The sequence below is a fragment of the Phocoena phocoena genome, chromosome 10 (assembly GCF_963924675.1).
Source record: "Phocoena phocoena chromosome 10, mPhoPho1.1, whole genome shotgun sequence".
In the NCBI taxonomy this organism is placed as follows: Eukaryota; Metazoa; Chordata; class Mammalia; order Artiodactyla; family Phocoenidae; genus Phocoena; species Phocoena phocoena.
The window spans coordinates 102,097,324-102,115,664 of NC_089228.1; the positions used below are offsets into that span (position 1 = coordinate 102,097,324).

Below are 18,341 nucleotides of genomic sequence, written 5' to 3' on the forward strand. Positions count from 1 at the left end.
CAGGAGAGAGGCCTCGGAGAAACCAGCCCTGTGACACCTTGATCTTGGACGTCCGGGCTCCAGAACTGTGAGCACGTAAATTCTGTGGATTAAGCCACTCCGTCTGGTGGTGCTTTGTTTTTGTCCACGCAGACTAACGTAGTGGGGAAGGACCTTGAGGCTTGGGGGCCAGCAAAGCTGTGGACCTCAGTCCTAAGAGGGGCCGAGGGGGAGGTACCTGGTGGTCACTTGGTGAGCAGTGGTTTCAGGGAAAGCGGTGGAGGTCATTCTTAAATGCTCCTACTGCGTGGTTCACTTGCTCTCGGTCAAAAGACCACGATGTGATTCCAAAAGCTCGATGCAGACCCGGAGGGCCGTGGATTTCTGAGAGAGGCGAGCTCTGAACTGTGGTTCCCCCGACAAGGACAGAAAGATGGAGCAGTGACTGTCAGCCCCGAGTCTACAAGCTGGGCTGCAGCCCCTCGGATTTTTAAAAAATAATTTGAAATTGTGGCAAAAACACAGCATAAAATCTACCTTCTTAACCATGTTTAAGTGTACAATTCAGTTACGTTAGCTACACTCCCACTGCCGGGCAGCACGTCTCCAGGAAGTCGTCATCTTGCAAAACGGAAACTCTGTACCCACTGAACAACAGCTGTCCTTCCCCTCCCACAGCCCCTCAGGTTTTAAAGGGCGAACCCGTTGAGCGTGGAATTCTGCCAGCCTGGAGAGGCTTGGCTTTGGGGTTGCTGAGTGTCCTGGACTCTTCTCTACGTCGTGCGGGTCCACGTGTGATATCTAAGGACGGAATTCTGACCAGTGCCTGCAGTGAGGGAGATTAAAATCACAGTGGTTTACCTGCGGGCATCGCTCACTTGGTTCCCAGCGACCCCATGCGTAGAGACAGGAATGGGGTCCCAGTTCAGCAAGTCTGTGCATTGACTGAGCTTCTCTTTACCTGTCATCCCGAGGCCGCAGGCCCCAGGCCCTCACCCTCACCGGGGCCGGAGGCACATGGCGCTGCCTTCCTGGCTGCCAGGAACCTGCCTCGGTGTCAGCGAGACAGAACTGGCGGCGGCCGAGCGCGGGGCTTGGTCCTTAGCTCACGGTGCACATCACGCACGCCCGTGTGATGGGGTAAAAACAAAACAAAACGGGGGGGACACTTCCCTGGCAATAAATGAAGCAGAGACCCAGCGGCCACAGGCCTCTGCTTCCCACTCCTGAGGGAAGCACAATGGGCAGGAGGATGGGGGAGAAAGGAGCATGTTGGGGGTCAGAGCTCCTGGATCAGAGCCCCTCGAAGGGTCTTTTGGCCAGGCCCGTCGTGGGAGGGGTCTCCAGTCCTCAGCGGGGCAATAGGGGAGCAGCCGGGATGGCGGGAGCGAGGGGACCACTGGGCCCTTCTTGGACACCATCCCAGAAGGTGAGAGTCCCACCTGCTCTTTCAGGGCTGGGCTTTGGCCATCGGGCTCCTGGGATTCGTGGGAGGGAAGTGGACGAATCCACACCTGCCCGGGGATGCACTTCCATCGGCCACTTGTCCATGGTGTTGGCAGCAACTGGCCGGAACAGACACTCGCGGTGCAGGCCCAGATGCCAGGACAGGTTGTGGAGAAAGCAGCTTCACGTTTCTCGACCCTCTGTAGGTAAAGCAGAGGGCAGAAGGGGAGCCACTTGAAATACCTGAAATATCTGAGGTAGGTTTATGGGTAAAAATTTCTTTCACAAGATGCAGTTTTTCAAGAGGAAGCAGTTTCTCTTTTCACCACGATGGAGACTTCCCAGCACTTGGGGAAGGTCGTGGTCACCTCCTTGCTGTCCTTTAGCCTAGGAAACTGACAAAGGGGCAGAAGGGGATTGATTTGTCCACCTCCTTCTTCCCTAGAGACAGCAGACAGCAAGTTGCCACTTGGCCTGAACCCAAGGCCTGTGTGACCAACAGCGTAGACCCAAGCGAAGCCGGCAGGACAAGAATTGTTCCTGCACGAGCTCGCTTTCAGCCGCGGGGTCGGGGGCTGCACCCCCCCCCCCACTTCTCTGGGGCCTTTCAAAGCAGCTACCTTCCTGCCTCAGGCACTTTCGGGAGGAAAGAAATGCATATTTAAAGGAGGCTGAATTTCATGTAAAAACAAGGCTCAGGCCTAGCTGTGAGGGCCCAGCCAGAGAGGGAAAACATCCATTTAAATATTTGGTTTGCATCCAAAATCCACTCCACCGGAGACCTGGCACTTACCACAGTCTGCTGACCTGCGTGAGAAATAACGCAGACGTTTCTGGTGTGCCTGAGAGGAAGCCTCGACTCCTCGGGACCCCAGAGCCAGAAGCACCCGTCCGGCCCAGGATGCTGGTCGGCCAAGTTCAGCCGAAGCCAGAGCTACCCCAGCCAGTGCTTTCGCTGCTCTGTGGCCGGAGCTTCCTCGGTCACAGCCTAGTAGGGCCCTGAGGCCTCAGGGGGTGGCAGAGCTTCCCCATTGTTTTCTGATGCTCCCTTTGGATCCCCGAGCAGCAGATTTCTGAGTTTTCCTGCCCAAACCCAAGACCACCCTTGAAGAATCAGCCGCGGTGTGCAAAGCCATTCCATTTTGCAACTGCTGTTTCCATTCAGAGTTTTCTGGAATTCCGGCGGCTGCCGCCAGTAGGTTCATGCCTTTTGTCCTCAGGCTTGAAGGGCACTGGGACCTCTGAGGTGAGGATATGGGGGAGAAGGGCCTGACTGTATCAGAGATCAGGGCAGCACCCCAAAGTGGAGCCTCCCAGACACTCAGCTGTCCCCCAGGGGCCAAGGTACCATTTGTGAAAAAGCAAAGCACGAGAAATGCAAATAATACAAACCTCCTCCCTCCTCCCATGCCTGGCAATAACAGGTGCCCAGTAAATGGCAGCTGAATTGAATTCTTTGTTGGAAAGAACTGCTTCACTGACTGCAGACTCCTCCCCCCTCCCTGCAGGGTTCAGGAAGGCCAGGTTACTCTCGCCTCCCAGACTGAGCGCTACCAAGCCCCTGCCACGTGCATTTTAAGAAACATTTTGCCAATCAAGAGTGCTGGAGACATTTTGTCCCCGATATTCAAATATGCATGTCAAGGAGGAAAGCAAACTATAGAAGTCTTTTTAAAATATTTATTTATTTTCATTGTGGTAAAATACACAACATAAAACTTTCCATCGAGCAATTTCAGGTGCACTGTTCAGTGGCATTACGTACATTCACACCGCTGTGCGCACGTCCAGAACTTTTTTCTTCTGGCAAAACTGGAATTCTGTCCCCATTAAACCACACACGCCCTCCTCCCCCAGCCCCCCGCCACCACCCTTCTACTTTCTTCTCAATGAATCTAATGACTCTGGCAATGTCATATACACGGAAAGAAAACTTTTTTTTTTTTTTTGCGGTATGCAGGCCTCTCACCGCTGTGGCCTCTCCCGTTGCGGAGCACAGGCTCCGGACGCGCAGGCTCAGCGGCCATGGCTCACGGGCCCAGCCGCTCCGCGGCATGTGGGATCTTCCCGGACCGGGGCACGAACCCGTGTCCCCTGCATCGGCAGGCGGACGCTCAACCACTGCACCACCAGGGAAGCCCCGAAAACTTTTTTTTTAATTTAGAAAAGATCTTGGGGCTAAGGAGAGGATAATCTTTTCAGGCACAAAATCAAAATTTCTGTTCTGTTAAATCACAGTGACGGAGTCCTGTGGTGCGCCTCCCAAGCGCCAGCCTTTCTCTTGGTCACACGAGAGGCGGGAGTGAGGGTGACCAGGGTCTGTGTTTCTGGCGGCCTCTGGGCCCTTGTCTCGGAGCCTGAGTCTATCCGCTGGAGTGCTCTCACCCAGTCCACCTGCTCCACACACGGTGACCCTGTGGCCCTGACCTTTCGCTCCCTCCCTCCCTTCCTCCCTCTGGCCCGCGTACCGCAAAAACAAAACAAAACAAAACAAATCCCATCCGTGTTTCCCTGTCACAGGATGGAACTCTAGCTCATTAACTTGGTGCCAAGGCCCTCCAAGACCCCACTGCAGGTCCCTTCGCCTCAGCTCCAAGCTCCACACTCCAGCCCCTCCTGGGACCCTGGGGGCTGCCCGCTCCCCCTGTACTGTCTCATGGTCCTGGGACTCTCTTGTCTGTCCTGACTGCTCTTCTGCTTTTCTATCATATCCTTTTTTTTTTTTTTTTTTTTTTTTTTTTGCGGTACGCGGGCCTCTCACTGTTGTGGCCTCTCCCGTTGCGGAGCACAGGTTCCGGACGCGCAGGCTCAGCGGCCATGGCTCACGGGCCCAGCCGCTCCGCGGCATGTGGGATCTTCCCGGACCGGGGCACGAACCCGCGTCCCCTGCATCGGAAGGCGGACTGTCAACCACTGCGCCACCAGGGAAGCCCCCAGACTGAGTCTTGATGCCTCCATCGCATCCTGGGTGCTCTCAGTGCTGGATGCCTGGCTGACTGACTGGTCTCATTTCATCCTTACAACCCTGGGAGGCGGGTACTGTCTTTGCCCCCAGGTCACAGATGAGGAAATGGAGGGCTATTTGAAGCGTTCGTATCATCACCTTATATGCTAATCTGTTGCTGTAGCTTCCTGCCCTTGAGAACAGGAGCCGTATCTGATTTATTTTCGGATCTCCAAGGCTTAGCATAGACCCTGATAAGAAGTAGTTGCTACATAGAACAGAGCAGAATAGAACAGAACATCTCACCAGGCCAACTGGCCCAGCAAAAGCAGATGTCTCAGCCTCCTGGCCTGAATTCTGCCCTTGTCCGGCCCAGGGCTGGCCTTAGGGGTAAACTCAGAACTGGGGTCCGTATGGGGTCATTTCTGGCTCTACTAAAGGCACCCTCCCACAATAGAAAGCACCTTTCCTATCATCTCTAGCAAGCTTCACAGCTATCTCTTTAACTGGATGAACACCTTCATTCCATGGGTAAAAGTAAAGATGTAAAAGAAAATATAACCATTTTCCCCCTTTCTCTGCTTGGTATTTCCCAATTTTACCCACTGTTGAATTTGTTGATTTGGAGACTGACCCTTCCCTTTATCCATTTATTCCAGAATCCATAGTGCTCTGGGTTTGTTTTAAAGCCACGAAGAAAGCAGGTATCTTTGAAAGGTGTGTGTATAAACACTACCCGGAAGCCAGTGTACGGAAAGCGCTTTATTATTTTATATGGTGCAGGAAGAGCCAGCGGGGCGAATCACGAGGGTTTGTTTTACATGTGGTGCTTCTTAATCAGTCAGAAGCACCATAGAAGCAGGAGGTTTTTACAATAAACTTAAAAAGAGTGGAAGTGTAATGTACATACAGAGAAGCCACAGACAGAGTACAGCCTGATGTCTTGTACGAAGTAAGCACGTCTGGATCACCGGCCCCCAGGTCAAGAGATGGAGTATTACCACAGCTCCTCCCCCCAGGCACCCACCGCCGAGCGCTAAGGTCATCGCTATGCTGACTTCTAACACCATAGGTTCGCTTTGCCTGGTTTGCACGTCATGTAAATGGAACCGTGCAGTATATGCGTTCCTTTGAATCTGGCTTCTTTTGTTTAACATTATGCTGGTGGGATTCAGCAGCTATGCACAGCTGTTGTTAATCCATTTCCATTACTGTAAGAATCCCTTTTACAGATATATTACGATGTATGCATCCACCATTCTCCTGTCGATGGACATTTGAGGCTATTGGAAAGAGCGCTGCTGTAGATGTCCTAGTACACATCATTGGTGGCAGTCCGTACACATTCCCGTTGGGTCTATGCCCAGGAGCGGGTTTCTGGGTAGGAGGGTATGCCCGGCCTTAGTGGATACTGCCAAAGAGTTTTCCAAAGTGGTTGTGCTATTTTACATTCCCACCAGCAGTGGATGAGCGTTTCAGTTACTACAGATTCTCCCCAACACTTGGCATGAACGGTCTTTTTCATTTTAGCCATTCTGGTAGGTGTGCATTGATTTCTGGCTGTGCTTTAAATTTGTCTGATGACTTGTGAGGTTGGGCATTTTTTGTGTATTTCTTGGCCATTTGTATTTCTTTTTTGGTGAAGTCCCTGCTCTTTTCTTTCTTTAATTAACTTGACTGTGTTACTTTACTGTGGTAACATATACATAACATCAAGTTTGTCACTGCTAAGGGTACAGTTCAGTGGTATTAGTATATTCATATTACGCTGTAACCATCACCACCATCCACTTCCAGCTGTTTGTCTCTTATGCCCTTTTTTCAATTGGGTTATCAGCCTTTTTCTTATTAATTTGTAGGAATCCTTTACATATCCTGGATACCAGTCCTTCGTCTGTTTTATATATATTATGAATATACTTCTTCCTCTGAATTACCTTTTCACTCTCTTATGGATGAAAAGAATTCCTAATTTTACAATTGGAAAGCTTCTGCACAGCAAAAGAAATGATCAACCAATGAAAAGGCAACCTATGGAATGGGAGAAATATCCGCAAAACACGCATCTGATAAGGGACTAATATCCAAAATATATAAGGAGGACTTCCCTGGTGGCACAGGGGTTAAGAATCTGCCTGCCAATGCAGGGGACACGGGTTCGAGCCCTGGTCCAGGAAGATCCCACATGCTCGGGAGCAACTAAGCCCGTGCGCCACAACTACTGAACCTGCGCTCTAGACCCCACGAGCCACAACTACTGAGCCTGTGTGCCACAGCTACCGAAGCCCGTGGGCCTAGAGCCTGTGCTCCGCAACAAGAGAAGCCACTGCAGAGAGAAGCCCACACACTGCAACACAGTAGCCCCCACTCACCACAACCAGAGAAAGCCTGCAAATAGCAATGAAGACCCAACACAGCCAAAAATAAATTAAAAAAATATATATATAAGGAACTCATGCAACTCAACAGCAGAAGAATAATTCATTTAAAAAATGGGCAGAGAATCTGAATAGACCTTTTTTTTCAAAGAAAACATACAGATTCCAACAGGTACAGGGGAAAGGGTGCTCAACATCACTCATTGTCAGGAAATGCAAATTAAAACCACAATGAACTATCACCTCACACCTGTTAGAATGGCTATTATCAAAAGACAAGAGATAACAAGTGCTGGAGAGGGTGTGGAGAAAAGGGAACCCTCCTGCACTGCTGGTGGGAATGTAAATTGGTACAGCCACTATGGAGAACAGTATGGAGGTTCCTCAAAAAATTTAAATAGAACTACCATATCATCTAGCAATTCTACTTCTCAGTATTTATCTTAAGGAAATAAAAACACTAACTGAAAAAGATATCTGCACCCCCATGTTCATTGCAGCATTATTTACAATAGCCAAGGCATGGAAACAACCTAAGTGTCCATCAGTGAATTAATGTGTAAAGAAGATGTCATAAACAAACAAACATACAATGGAATATCATTCAGTCATAAAAAAGAAGGAAACCCTGCCATTTGTAACAACATGGATGGACCCTGCGGGCATGCTAAGTGAAATATGTCAGACAGAGAAAGACAAATACTGCATGATCTCTCTTATACGTGGAATCTAAAAAAAAAACAAAACAGCAAAGCCAAGTTCATAGCTACAAGGAACAGATTGGTGGTTGCTAGAGGTGAGGGAGGTGGCTAGTGTGTGGGGAGGAGAAAGGGGTAAAGAGATTCAAAAGGTGCATGTTTCCAGTATAAAATAAATAACTCCTGGGGATGTAATGTGTAGCATGGTGACTATAGTTAACAATACTGTATTGCATATATGAAAGTTGCTAAGAGACTAGATCTTTAAAATTCTCATCACAAGAAAAAAAATGTAACTGTGGTGACGGATGTTAACGTGGTGATCATTTCATAACATATGCATATATCAAATCACTACGTTGTGTACCATGAGCTTATACAATGTTATATCTCAATCATATCTCAATCAAACTGGGGGAAAAAAGAAATTTTTATTGACCTTTTCCTTTTGGGTTAGTCTTTTTTGTGTCCTGTCAAACAAATCCTTACCTGTCTCCTGAGGAGTTTTTAAAATCTGCACATGCCTATTAAGCCCTACTTTGTTTCTTTCTTTTCTTTTCTAAGTGAAAGCAGGTTTATTGAGAGAGATACCCATTCCATAGGCAGAATGCTGTCCGTCTAAGAAGGTGACAGCCGTCAAACCCTACTTTTCTGATGCTTTTTTTTTTCCTCCTTGGGTTTCCCAGTGTGGACCAGGAAACCTGCTTGACATCTTCTAAAAGAGCTGTAACGCTCTGATGCTTATTTGTGTCAGAAGCGAACTAGGCCTTTCACAGATGTAATTTCTTATTTTGCGGGAAAACACTATGTTCCTCATCATTAGCCCAAACCCGGGCACGAACCATATGCTGGACCATTTCCACGGCCACCACACGTCCGGACAGCCTTCCTGCATTGGAGGGGATGGGCCTGGGTAGAGCAGGGAGAGAGCCAGGCGGCACCCGTTCCCGGCCCCACCTGCATCCTGCAAGCGTGGGGCGCCGGTGGGAACAGGCATGATGTCCTCGGGACAGAGCCAAGCCAGAGACATCCTTGTGCAAACAGACTGAGGGTGGAGAAGAATCTGTTTACGCTGACCTGGAGCTCCAGGGGCCGCGTGGACTGGGAAAGGGGTGAAACCGCGGGTGATGAGTCAAACCCATTTCACCTGCCGCCGTTGCTAATCAAGGTCGCTTGAAGACTTGCATGTTCTCCACGCAGCACGTAGCCTAAAAAAAAAAAGATGTTGGCCTGAGTTGTTTTCCAGAATCTTGGAGTCACCTGTGTCTAGTTTGAGCTCAGCTGGTTAAGGCTGGATGGGACCACCGGCCCTCCAGGTGGGCATGCGCGAGTGTCCGCTCGAGGACCTCTTGAACGTGCAGAGGCCTGTAGCTTAGTTACGCCTGCGCAGAACCTCGGTGCCGCAGCTTTTTCCAATCACCTTTCCCCACGCTCTCCGCCCTCTACCGCCCGGGCTTCTTTATTCCGCATCCCATAAATACCCCAGCCGCTAGCCTTTCGGGAGGCGCGTTTGAGGTTTGTCCTGCCGTCTCGTCGCTCGGCTGCTGTATGAGTGAACCCTCGCTTTGCTGCAGGCCTCGGCGCCTCAGCGTCTGGGCTTGCTGCGCCTCGGGCCAGACGGACTTGGTGCAGTAAGAGGGGCGGATGGAGGGAAGATCCGGCAAGCGGAGGGGCAGAGCCGACAGGATTGAAGCTCCGGGGGAGAAGGGAGTGGACGTCGTGTTGAACAGCTAAGTGATGCAGGAGCGAGAGGCAGGTTGCAGCGGCCGGCTCCCAGCGTCCTTTTGCTGCGGTTGTTTGGGTGCCAGGACCAGCCAGGAGCCCCACGCAGCCGGGAGCCTGCCGGGAAAGGAGGGGAGGGTTGCCGCCACGTGGGCAGAGGCTGGTCGGGCTGGCCTGCAGGTAGGGCTGTTCTGGGGGAGACTCCCGGGAGGTGGCCGTGCACCAGCCTTTCATCTGCATCTGTCTCTTGTTTCTCTCGCTCTCCGGGAACTGAGAATTTTAAACGCGCTACGCAAGGCCCAACCTACAAAAAGAAAGTACGTATTTGCCCGCTGGGCTCGGAACTGGTATGATACGTGGTTGCAGATCTTATTTGTGATAAAAAGCGCATCGGTGGCTTCTGGGGGAGAGGTAGGGTGGGGAGGGGCAGGAGGGTGGGTTACGAGGAGGCTCGAGGAAACTTTGCGGTGATGGAGACGGTCACACTTGATTAAGGTGATGATGTCCCCGGCGTACATGCTAGGGGAAATATGTCAGAGAAAGACGAATACTGTATGATCTCACTTATTTGTGGAATCTAAAAGAAAAACAACAAACCAAAGCTGGTGTGAAAATGTATCAAGTCGTACACTTAAAATGTGCTGTTTATTGCGTGTCAATTACCCCTTGAAGCTGTTAAACCTCCTAACACAGGTGTAGGCAGTTTGCAATGAGGTGGTTCAAGTTACACTTCAGTCACTTGGGTACACGCTTTTCTCCCCAAACCTGCTCCCTTACAGGAGCTGTAGGTTCTTCCAAGTGTCCTGGTCACAAGAGACCAACCCCTAGAGGCTGATTCAGGAGCTTCAGCGTGATTGCCGACACCGCTTTTATGTGTTAGGATTCCAGGAAGGTCCAAGCCAAGGAGAGGCCTTGCCGGACGTACATGGTAGGAAAGACACAATCCCGCGTCTCCCGCGCACCTACAGCTACTACGCACGCAGTCGCCGGAGCCTGTGGCTTGAACTTTAAAATCTGCAGGGCCCACGACCAGCATTTCCGTCCTCCTCACAGGTAATGGGATGGTCTTTCCTCCTTCCTGGGAAAATTGGAAATTGAGAGGTGGGGGATGGGAGTGAAAACCCTCTGGAACGAAGCACACCTGGGTTCCTGGGCAGCTGAGGGCTGGTGCTGCTGTGATAGACACACACTTTGACTGAATAAGAATTACAGGTCATTTCTTCTCTCCAAACTGTGTTTATGTGATAGTTTCTCACTCCAGGATGTTGTGAACTCCAGAGTAATAAAGCTTTCTGGTAACAAAGGAAGTAAGTGGGAACTCGCAACTAACAGACTGCTCCTAACAAAAATTTACAGCAAAGTGTAAATCAATGGACTTTTTTTCATTTTACCCAAATTGTGTGGGTCTAGGAGAGTGCTTGGGAGGGTCCTTGATGGGCTGACCTGCTGCCATGGGGGGTTTGCCCCAGTCTATTTGAGCTGTGCTCTCAATCTTTCTCTGGATTAACAGTTGCTACCAGGCAGCCGGCCCAGGTCTTTGGCAAAGGATCAGAGGCAGGCAGACGGGTCTCCATGTCGGGATCAGATCCTCATCAGCGCAGCCCTCAACCGTCTGAGCTTCAACCCCAGAGCAAAAGGAGGGAGAATGCTGAGCCCCCAAGCAAGACGCTAGAAAGGTCCCCCCCCAGCCCCAAACACCTAGCCGTGGACTCCAGGTGACCAAGGGCCTGAGGTGTGAACTGTCTGCTTCACAGTGAAATCTGAAAAGGTCATGTCGTATGCCAGTGGCCCCTGCCCCAACATGAGGATGTCTAGCCTGGCAAACTGGAGGCCGTTCTAAGGAAGGACCCCCTGGAGCCGTGAGTAGGAACAAGGCTGGTACTTGTATCTCTGAGGGCGTGTGTTTCCAAATATTCAGGCAGGTGCCCTTTGGAAATCTGGGTGACGTTTCTCAAGATGGGGACAAAAGGGGCGTTCCACCAACAGGTGTATTTTATAAGAACGAGTTATATAAACATTCCTGTAAAATTGAAACCACTTAACGCTAATTTATTTGAGAAGTAAGTTTCTCAGTGGCACCTTCTAGAAATAACAAGTGATAGCAAAACCAAGTTTGTATGTTTTGTGCTTTTGTTTTGGGTTTTTTTGGCTGTACTGCGTGGCATGTGGGATCTTAGTTCCCTGCCCAGGGATTGAATCAAAGCCCTTGGTAGTGAAAGCATGGCGTCCTAACCCCTGGAGCGCCGGGGAATTCCCTTGTGCATTTGTAACTATCCCTCACCCCCCAAATCGACTTGGTTCTTGGTTTGGGTAATGGGAGTGAGATGCCAGGCTGGAGTCAGGAGGGAGGGTGCATATTCCAAATGAGCTTGGTTCCTGAGTTTAAGATGGTGAGTAGCAGAAGTTTATGTAACAAAAGATCTAAAAACTGACTTTGGCTCGTGAGCTCTTGAGAGCAAGGACACCTGTAACGGCATACGTGTAACACATGTACAAACGCTTCTAAAATTCAAGAGGCAACGTCACGTTCACATCTGTTTCCAGGCAAAATCAAGTCTAGTTCTCAGCTGCTTGTTTGCAGAGGGCGTGAAGTGCAGGTGCTCCCGGCTCCTTCCCCAGCTACATGCACCTGGCCCCTGGGGTGTGCGGAGCCCAGGGGACAGTGCGGGGCAGAGGACCCTGGGGTGTCTGGAGCCCAGGGGACAGTGCGGGGCAGAGCTACGCTCCTGGGTGTGATTTGGTTACTGTCAAATACCTGCTCCAACCCTTACGAGGGGGTGACCTTAGGGAAATCACGTAACCTCCCTAAGTCTGTTTTCTCACCTAAAAACTGGAATAGGTTATGATTCTAACATAGAGATGGCTGAATGATTCCTACTCTAAGTAGTAAACACTCATTGTATGAATATACACCATGTCACTGATGACACATTGAGTTGCACCGATGTCCGTTGTACGGGCATAAAACCATCTATGTATCCAGTTCCTTATAAAGTGATGTGTGGTTTTTTGGGTTTTTCTTTCTTCTTTGTTTTTTGGGGTTTTTTTGGCCGTGCAGCATGGCTTGCGGGATCTTAATTCCCCGACCAGGGATCACACCTGTGCCCCCTGCAGTGGAAGCACTGAGTCCTGGCTACTGGACCGCCTGGGAATTCCCCAAAGAGATGTTTAAATGCAGAGAATAAACAGCGAGGGCCTCTCTCCTCACTGGCTCCGGTGGTAAATGCTCCTCAGGTCCCTGGTTCGTGGGTGGCTCTTCAGGGCCACCACAGCTCTGCAGCAGGCTTCCCCAGAGTGAGCAGGGAGAGGCAGAGAGCAAGTCCCAGTATCTCACAGTCCGATCTCGGGAGTGACAACCTGTTACTTCTGCTGTTTTCCACTTGTCTTAAAAAGTTGCTGGGTCCAGTCCCCACGGAAGAGGAGGGTGCGAGTCCCCAGAGGTGAGATCAGTGGGAGGAAATTTAGAAGTCTCCGTACTCACACTTGGAAACTCAAAAATAAAACACAAAACCAGTTACATGACTGAATATCCCACCTCCGTTGAAGACGCAGGAAGGTCAGGTGCTATCAGTTGCGGAGATGTGCCAACATCTCCCTTGATGGTTTTGCACTTGTCTGTTTTCTGGAGTAGCAACGTCAGTTTTTGCTTTATATGTTGAGGATAGGTGAGTAGGTACACATTTGGAATTGTTTTGTCTTTTAGTAGAACTCAGTCAGCTGTCATTCTGAAGTAAAGCTTTTTTTCTAACATTTTTTTTTGTGTGTGTGTGCGGCATGTGGGATCTTCCCGGACCGGGGCACGAACCCGTGTCCCCTGCATCGGCAGGTAGACTCAATCACGGCACCACCAGGGAAGCCCCTAATATGCTTTTATAACATATATTTTGGTGTTAATGCGGCTATACCAGTTGTTTTGGGGTTTTTTGGTTAGTATTTACACAGTATATATTTTCCACTTCACCTTCAACTCTTCAGTTGTAGATGTTTGTAAAGAGCATATACGTATATCTAGACTTCTTCACACAAGCATTTAGTCTCCCTTCACTTAACATATTAATACTTTGAGCTAAAAGCCACATCAACTATGTTTATTATTTGTCCATTTTCATTCCTTATTTTGGATCAATTAAATATTTTCCCACTTTTTCCCTATGTTGAGAGGATGTGTACATTTTAAAAAATGGAGAGGGCTTCCCTGGTGGTGCAGTGGTTGAGAGTCCGCCTGCCGCTGCAGGGGACACGGGTTCGTGCCCCGGTCCGGGAGGATCCCACATGCCGTGGAGCGTCTGGGCCCGTGAGCCATGGCCGCTGAGTCTGCGCGTCCAGAGCCTGGGCTCCGCAATGGGAGAGGCCACAAGGGTGAGAGGCCCGTGTACCGCAAAAAATAAATAAATAAAAATAAAATAAAAAACGGAGAATCCAAATACCATAAAATTAACTTTTAAAGTGTAATATTCAATGGTTTTTAGTATATTCATAAGGTTGTGCAAAAATCTCTAATTTCAGAACGTTTTCACTCCCCGGTTAAAACCCTGTGCTTGCTAGCAGTCACCCCTCTTGCTCTCGCCCCCCTCGGTCCCTGGCAACTACCAATCTCCTTTCTGTTTCTATGGACTTGTCTATTTGGGCATCTCATCTAAATGGAGCCATGCAACATGTGGCCTCTGTGTCTGCTTTTTCCACTTAGCATGATGTTTTTGAGGCTCAGCCACATTGTGGCGTGTATCAATACTTCATTCCTTTTTATTGCCAACTAGCTTTCTATTACTTGGCTATACCGTATTCTGTTTATCCATTCATCCGTTAATGGACATCTCAGTTGTTTCTACTTTTTGACTGTAATGAATAATGGTGCTAAAAACATTTGTGTACAAGTATTTGAGTATTTGTTTTCAGTTTTCTTGGTTATATAATTGGGAATGGAATTGTAGAATTATATAGTAACTCTGTGTTTAACTTTTCTTGTGGAACTATCAAGCTATTTTTCCACAGTGGCTGTACCAATTTATATTCCTGCTAGTAGTATAGGTTTCCAGCTTTTCCACATTTTCATCAATGTTGGGTGTTTTCCATTTTTTCCATTATAGCAATCCTACTATATTGAAGTGGTATGTGATTATGGTGTTTTTTGTTTTTTTTTTTTTGCAGTACGCGGGCCTCTCACTGCTGTGGCCTCTCCCGTTGCGGAGCACAGGCTCTGGACGCGCAGGCTCAGCGGCCATGGCTCACGGGCCCAGCCGCTCTGCGGCATGTGGGATCTTCCCGGACCGGGGCACGAACCCGCGTCCCCTGCATCGGCAGGCGGACTCTCAACCACTGCGCCACCAGGGAAGCCCTTTTTTTTTTTTTTTATGGTGTTTTTAAAAATGTTTATTTATTTGGCTGTGCTGGGTCTTTAGTTGCAGCATGCAGGATCTAGTTCCCTGACCAGGGATCAAACTTGGGCCCCCTGCGTTGGGAGCATGGAGTCTTAACTGCTGGACCACCAGGGAAGTGTTATTTGAAGTACAAAGTTAAAAAAAAATTTTTTTTGATGAAGTCCAACTTATTTTTTTCCTTGGTTATGCTTTTAGTGTCATACCTAAAAAAATTATTGCCTAATCCAAGATCATGAGAAGTTATACCTATGTCTTCTGAAAGTTTTATATTTGTAGGTCTAGATTTAGTTTTGTTTTTAATCCATTTTGAGTTTTGTTCATGGTGAGTCCAACTTGATACTTTTGCACGTAGATATCCAGTTGTCCCAGAATCATTTATGAAAAAGACTCTTCTATCCCCACTGAGTGATCTTGGCATCCTTGTTGAAAAATCAGTTGATTATAGATGTAAGGATTTACTTCTGGACTCTCAGTTTCATTCCATTGATCCATATGTCTTTCCTTATGCCAGTACCACACTGTCTTGATTGCTGTAGCCCTGCAGTAAGTTTTGAAATTGGGAAGTGTGAGACCTCCAACTTTGACTTCACTTTCAAGATTGAATTGGCTATCCTGGATCCCTTGCATTTTCATATGAATTTTAGGACTAGCTCATCCATTTCTGCAAAAAAGGCAGTTGGAATTTTGATAGGGATTTCACTGAATCTGTAGACAAACTTAGTTTTGCCAGGTTGCCAGTGTTAAGTCTCTCAATCCATATGAACGTCTATTTATTTAGGTTGCCTTTAATTCTTTCAGCAGTGTTCTGTAGTTTCCAGTGCACAGGTCTTGCACTTCTTTGGTTAATTTATTCCTAGTAATTTTATTTTTTTGATTCTTTTGTAGATGGAATTGCTTTCTTAGTTTCATCTTCAGCCTGTTTATTGCTAGCGTATACAACAGCTAGCGATACAATTGACTTTTGTATATTGGTCTTGTATCCTGCAACCTTGTCTACTCTCTGGGCAACTTGCAGATGTAGAACACAGCATTAACTATAAGTTGGGGTTGCTGTACATCACATCCCCATGACTTATTTATTTTATAACTGAAATTTATACCTCTTGATCCCCTTCATTTCACCCACTCCTCCCACCCCGATCTCTGGCAACCACCCATCTGTTTTCTGTATCTATGAGCTTGGTAGGTTTGTTTTATTTTGAATTTCACATGTAAGTGAGATCATACAGTGTTCATCTTTCTCTGACTCATCTCACTTAGCATAATTCCCTTGAGGTTTATCCATATTGTCACAAATGGCAAGATCTCATTGTTTTTTCTGACTGAGTAATATTCCATTTTTCTTGTGTAATTGTCCTGGCTAGAACCTTTAATAAAATGTTGTATAGAAGTGGCAAGAGCAAACATCTTTCTCTTATTCCTGATTTTCGGGTGAAAGCTTTCACACTGTTAAGTATGATGTTAGCTATGGGTTGTTCATAGATGCCCTTTATCAAGTTAAGGCTATCCCTTCTATCCCTGTTTTTTTTATTTTTTAATTTTATTTTTTGGCTGCGTTGGGTCTTTGTTGCTGCATGCGGGCTTTCTCTAGCTGCAGCGAGCAGGGGGCTACTCTTCGTTGTGGTGCACGGGCTTCTTATTGTGGTGGCTTGTCTTGTTTCGGAGTACAGGTTCTAAGTGCGTGGGCTTCAGTAGTTGTGGTATGCGGGCTCATTAGTTGTGGCTCACGGGCTCTAGAGCGCAGCAGGCTCAGTAGTTGTGGCGCACAGACTTAGTTGCTCCACGGCATGTGGGATCTTCCTGGGCCAGGGCTTGAACCCATGTCCCCTGCATTGGCAGGAGAATTCTTAACCACTGAGGCACCAGGGAAGTCCCTATCCCTGTTTGTTGAGTGCTTTTATTATGGGGACTGTCAGATTTTTCAAGTGCTTTTTCTGCATTTGAGATGATCATGTAGTTCTATCCTTCATCTTATCAATATTGTATATTGATTTTTGTGTGAGTGTGTGTGTTTAAGCTTGCATTCATGAAATAAATCACCCTTGGTCACGGTGTGTGATTTTTATATGGTGCCGGATAATTTTGTAGAGAATTTTTGCTCTTATATTAATGTTGATCTATAGTTTCCTTCTCTTGTGATGTCTTTGTGTGATTTTGGTATTAGGGTAATATTGGGCTCATAGAATAAGTTAAAAAGTGCTCTATTTCTTGGAAGCATTTACAAAGGAACTGATTCCTCCTTTTTCTTTAATTTTATTTTTTATACAGCAGGTTCTTATTAATCTATTTCATACATATTAGACTATACATGTCAATCCCAATCTCCTAATTCATCCCACCACCATCACCCCACACCCCACTTTCCCCCCTTGGTGTCCATACGTTTGTTCTGTACATCTGTGTATCTACTTCTGCCTTGCAAACCGGTTCATCTGTACCATTTTTCTAGATTCCACATATATACGTTAATGTACGATACTTGTTTTTCTCTTTCTGACTGATTTCACTCTGACAGTCTCTAGGTCCATCCACGTCTCAGTAAATGATTCAATTTCGTTCCTTTTTATGGCTGAGTAATATTCTATTGTATATATGTATCAGAACTTCTTTATCCATTCGTCTGTCGATGGGCATTTAGGCTGCTTCCATGACCTGGCTATTGTAAATAGTGCTGCAACGAACATTGGGGTGCATGTGCCTTTTTGAATTACGGTTTTCTCTGGGTATATGCCCAGTAGTGGGATTGCTGGATCATAGGGTAAATTCTATTTTTAGTTTTTTAAGGAACCTCCATACTGTTCTCCATAGTGGCTGCATCAATTTACATTCCCACCAACGGTGCAAGAGGGTTCCCTTTTCTCCACACCCTCTCCAGCATTTATTGTTTCTAGATTTTTTAATGATGGCCATTCTGACCTGTGTGAGATGATATCTCATTGTAGTTTTGATTTGCATTTCTCTAATGATTAGTGATGTTGAGTAGCTTTTCATGTGCTTCTTGGCCATCTGTATGTCTTCTTTGGAGAGACGTCTGTTTAGGTCTTCTGCCCATTTTTGGATTGGGTTGTTTTTTTAATATTGAGCTGCATGAGCTTCCTTGTATATTTTGGAGATTAATCCTTTGTCCGTTGATTTGTTTGCAAATATTTTCTCCCGTTCTGAGGGTTGTCTTTTCGTCTTGTTTATGGTTTCCTTTGCTGTGCAAAAGCTTTAAAGTTTCATTAGGTCCCATTTATTTATTTTTGTTTTTATTTCCATTACTCTAGGAGGTGGATCAAAAACGATCTTGCTGTGATTTACGTCAAAGAGTGTTCTTCCTATGTTTTCCTCTAAGAGTTTTATAGTGTCTGGTCTTACATTTGGGTCCCGAATCCATTTTGAGTTTATTTTTGTGTATGGTGTTAAGGAGTATTCTAATTTTTTTTAGTTTTTTACTTATTTTTTTGTGGTACATGGGCTTCTCACTGTTGTGGCCTCCTCTCCTGTTGTGGAGCGCAGGCTCTGGACGCGCAGGCTCAGTGGCCATGGCTCACGGGCCCAGTTGCTCTGCGGCATGTGGGATCCCCCCGGACCGGGGGCATGAACCCGTGTCCCCTGCATTGGCAGGCAGGCTCTCAACCACTGCGCCACCAGGGAAGCCCAGGGAGTATTCTAATTTCATTCTTTTACATGTAGCTGTCCAGTTTTTCCAGCAACACTTATTGAAGAGACTGTCTTTTCTCCATTGTATATCTTTGCCTCCTTTGTCATAGATTAGTTGACCATAGGTGCATGGGTTTATCTCTGGGCTTTCTAT

At 47.4% G+C, this 18,341-nt stretch overlaps 1 non-coding gene across 1 annotated transcript; it reads right to left on the minus strand.

Annotated features, from left to right (window-relative positions):
* Window positions 1-8,118: 8,118 nt before the first annotated feature.
* Window positions 8,119-8,180, minus strand: LOC136130083 (U7 small nuclear RNA). Its single transcript, XR_010656286.1, has one exon. It is a non-coding gene; the product is annotated as a U7 small nuclear RNA (small nuclear RNA).
* Window positions 8,181-18,341: the final 10,161 nt, after the last annotated feature.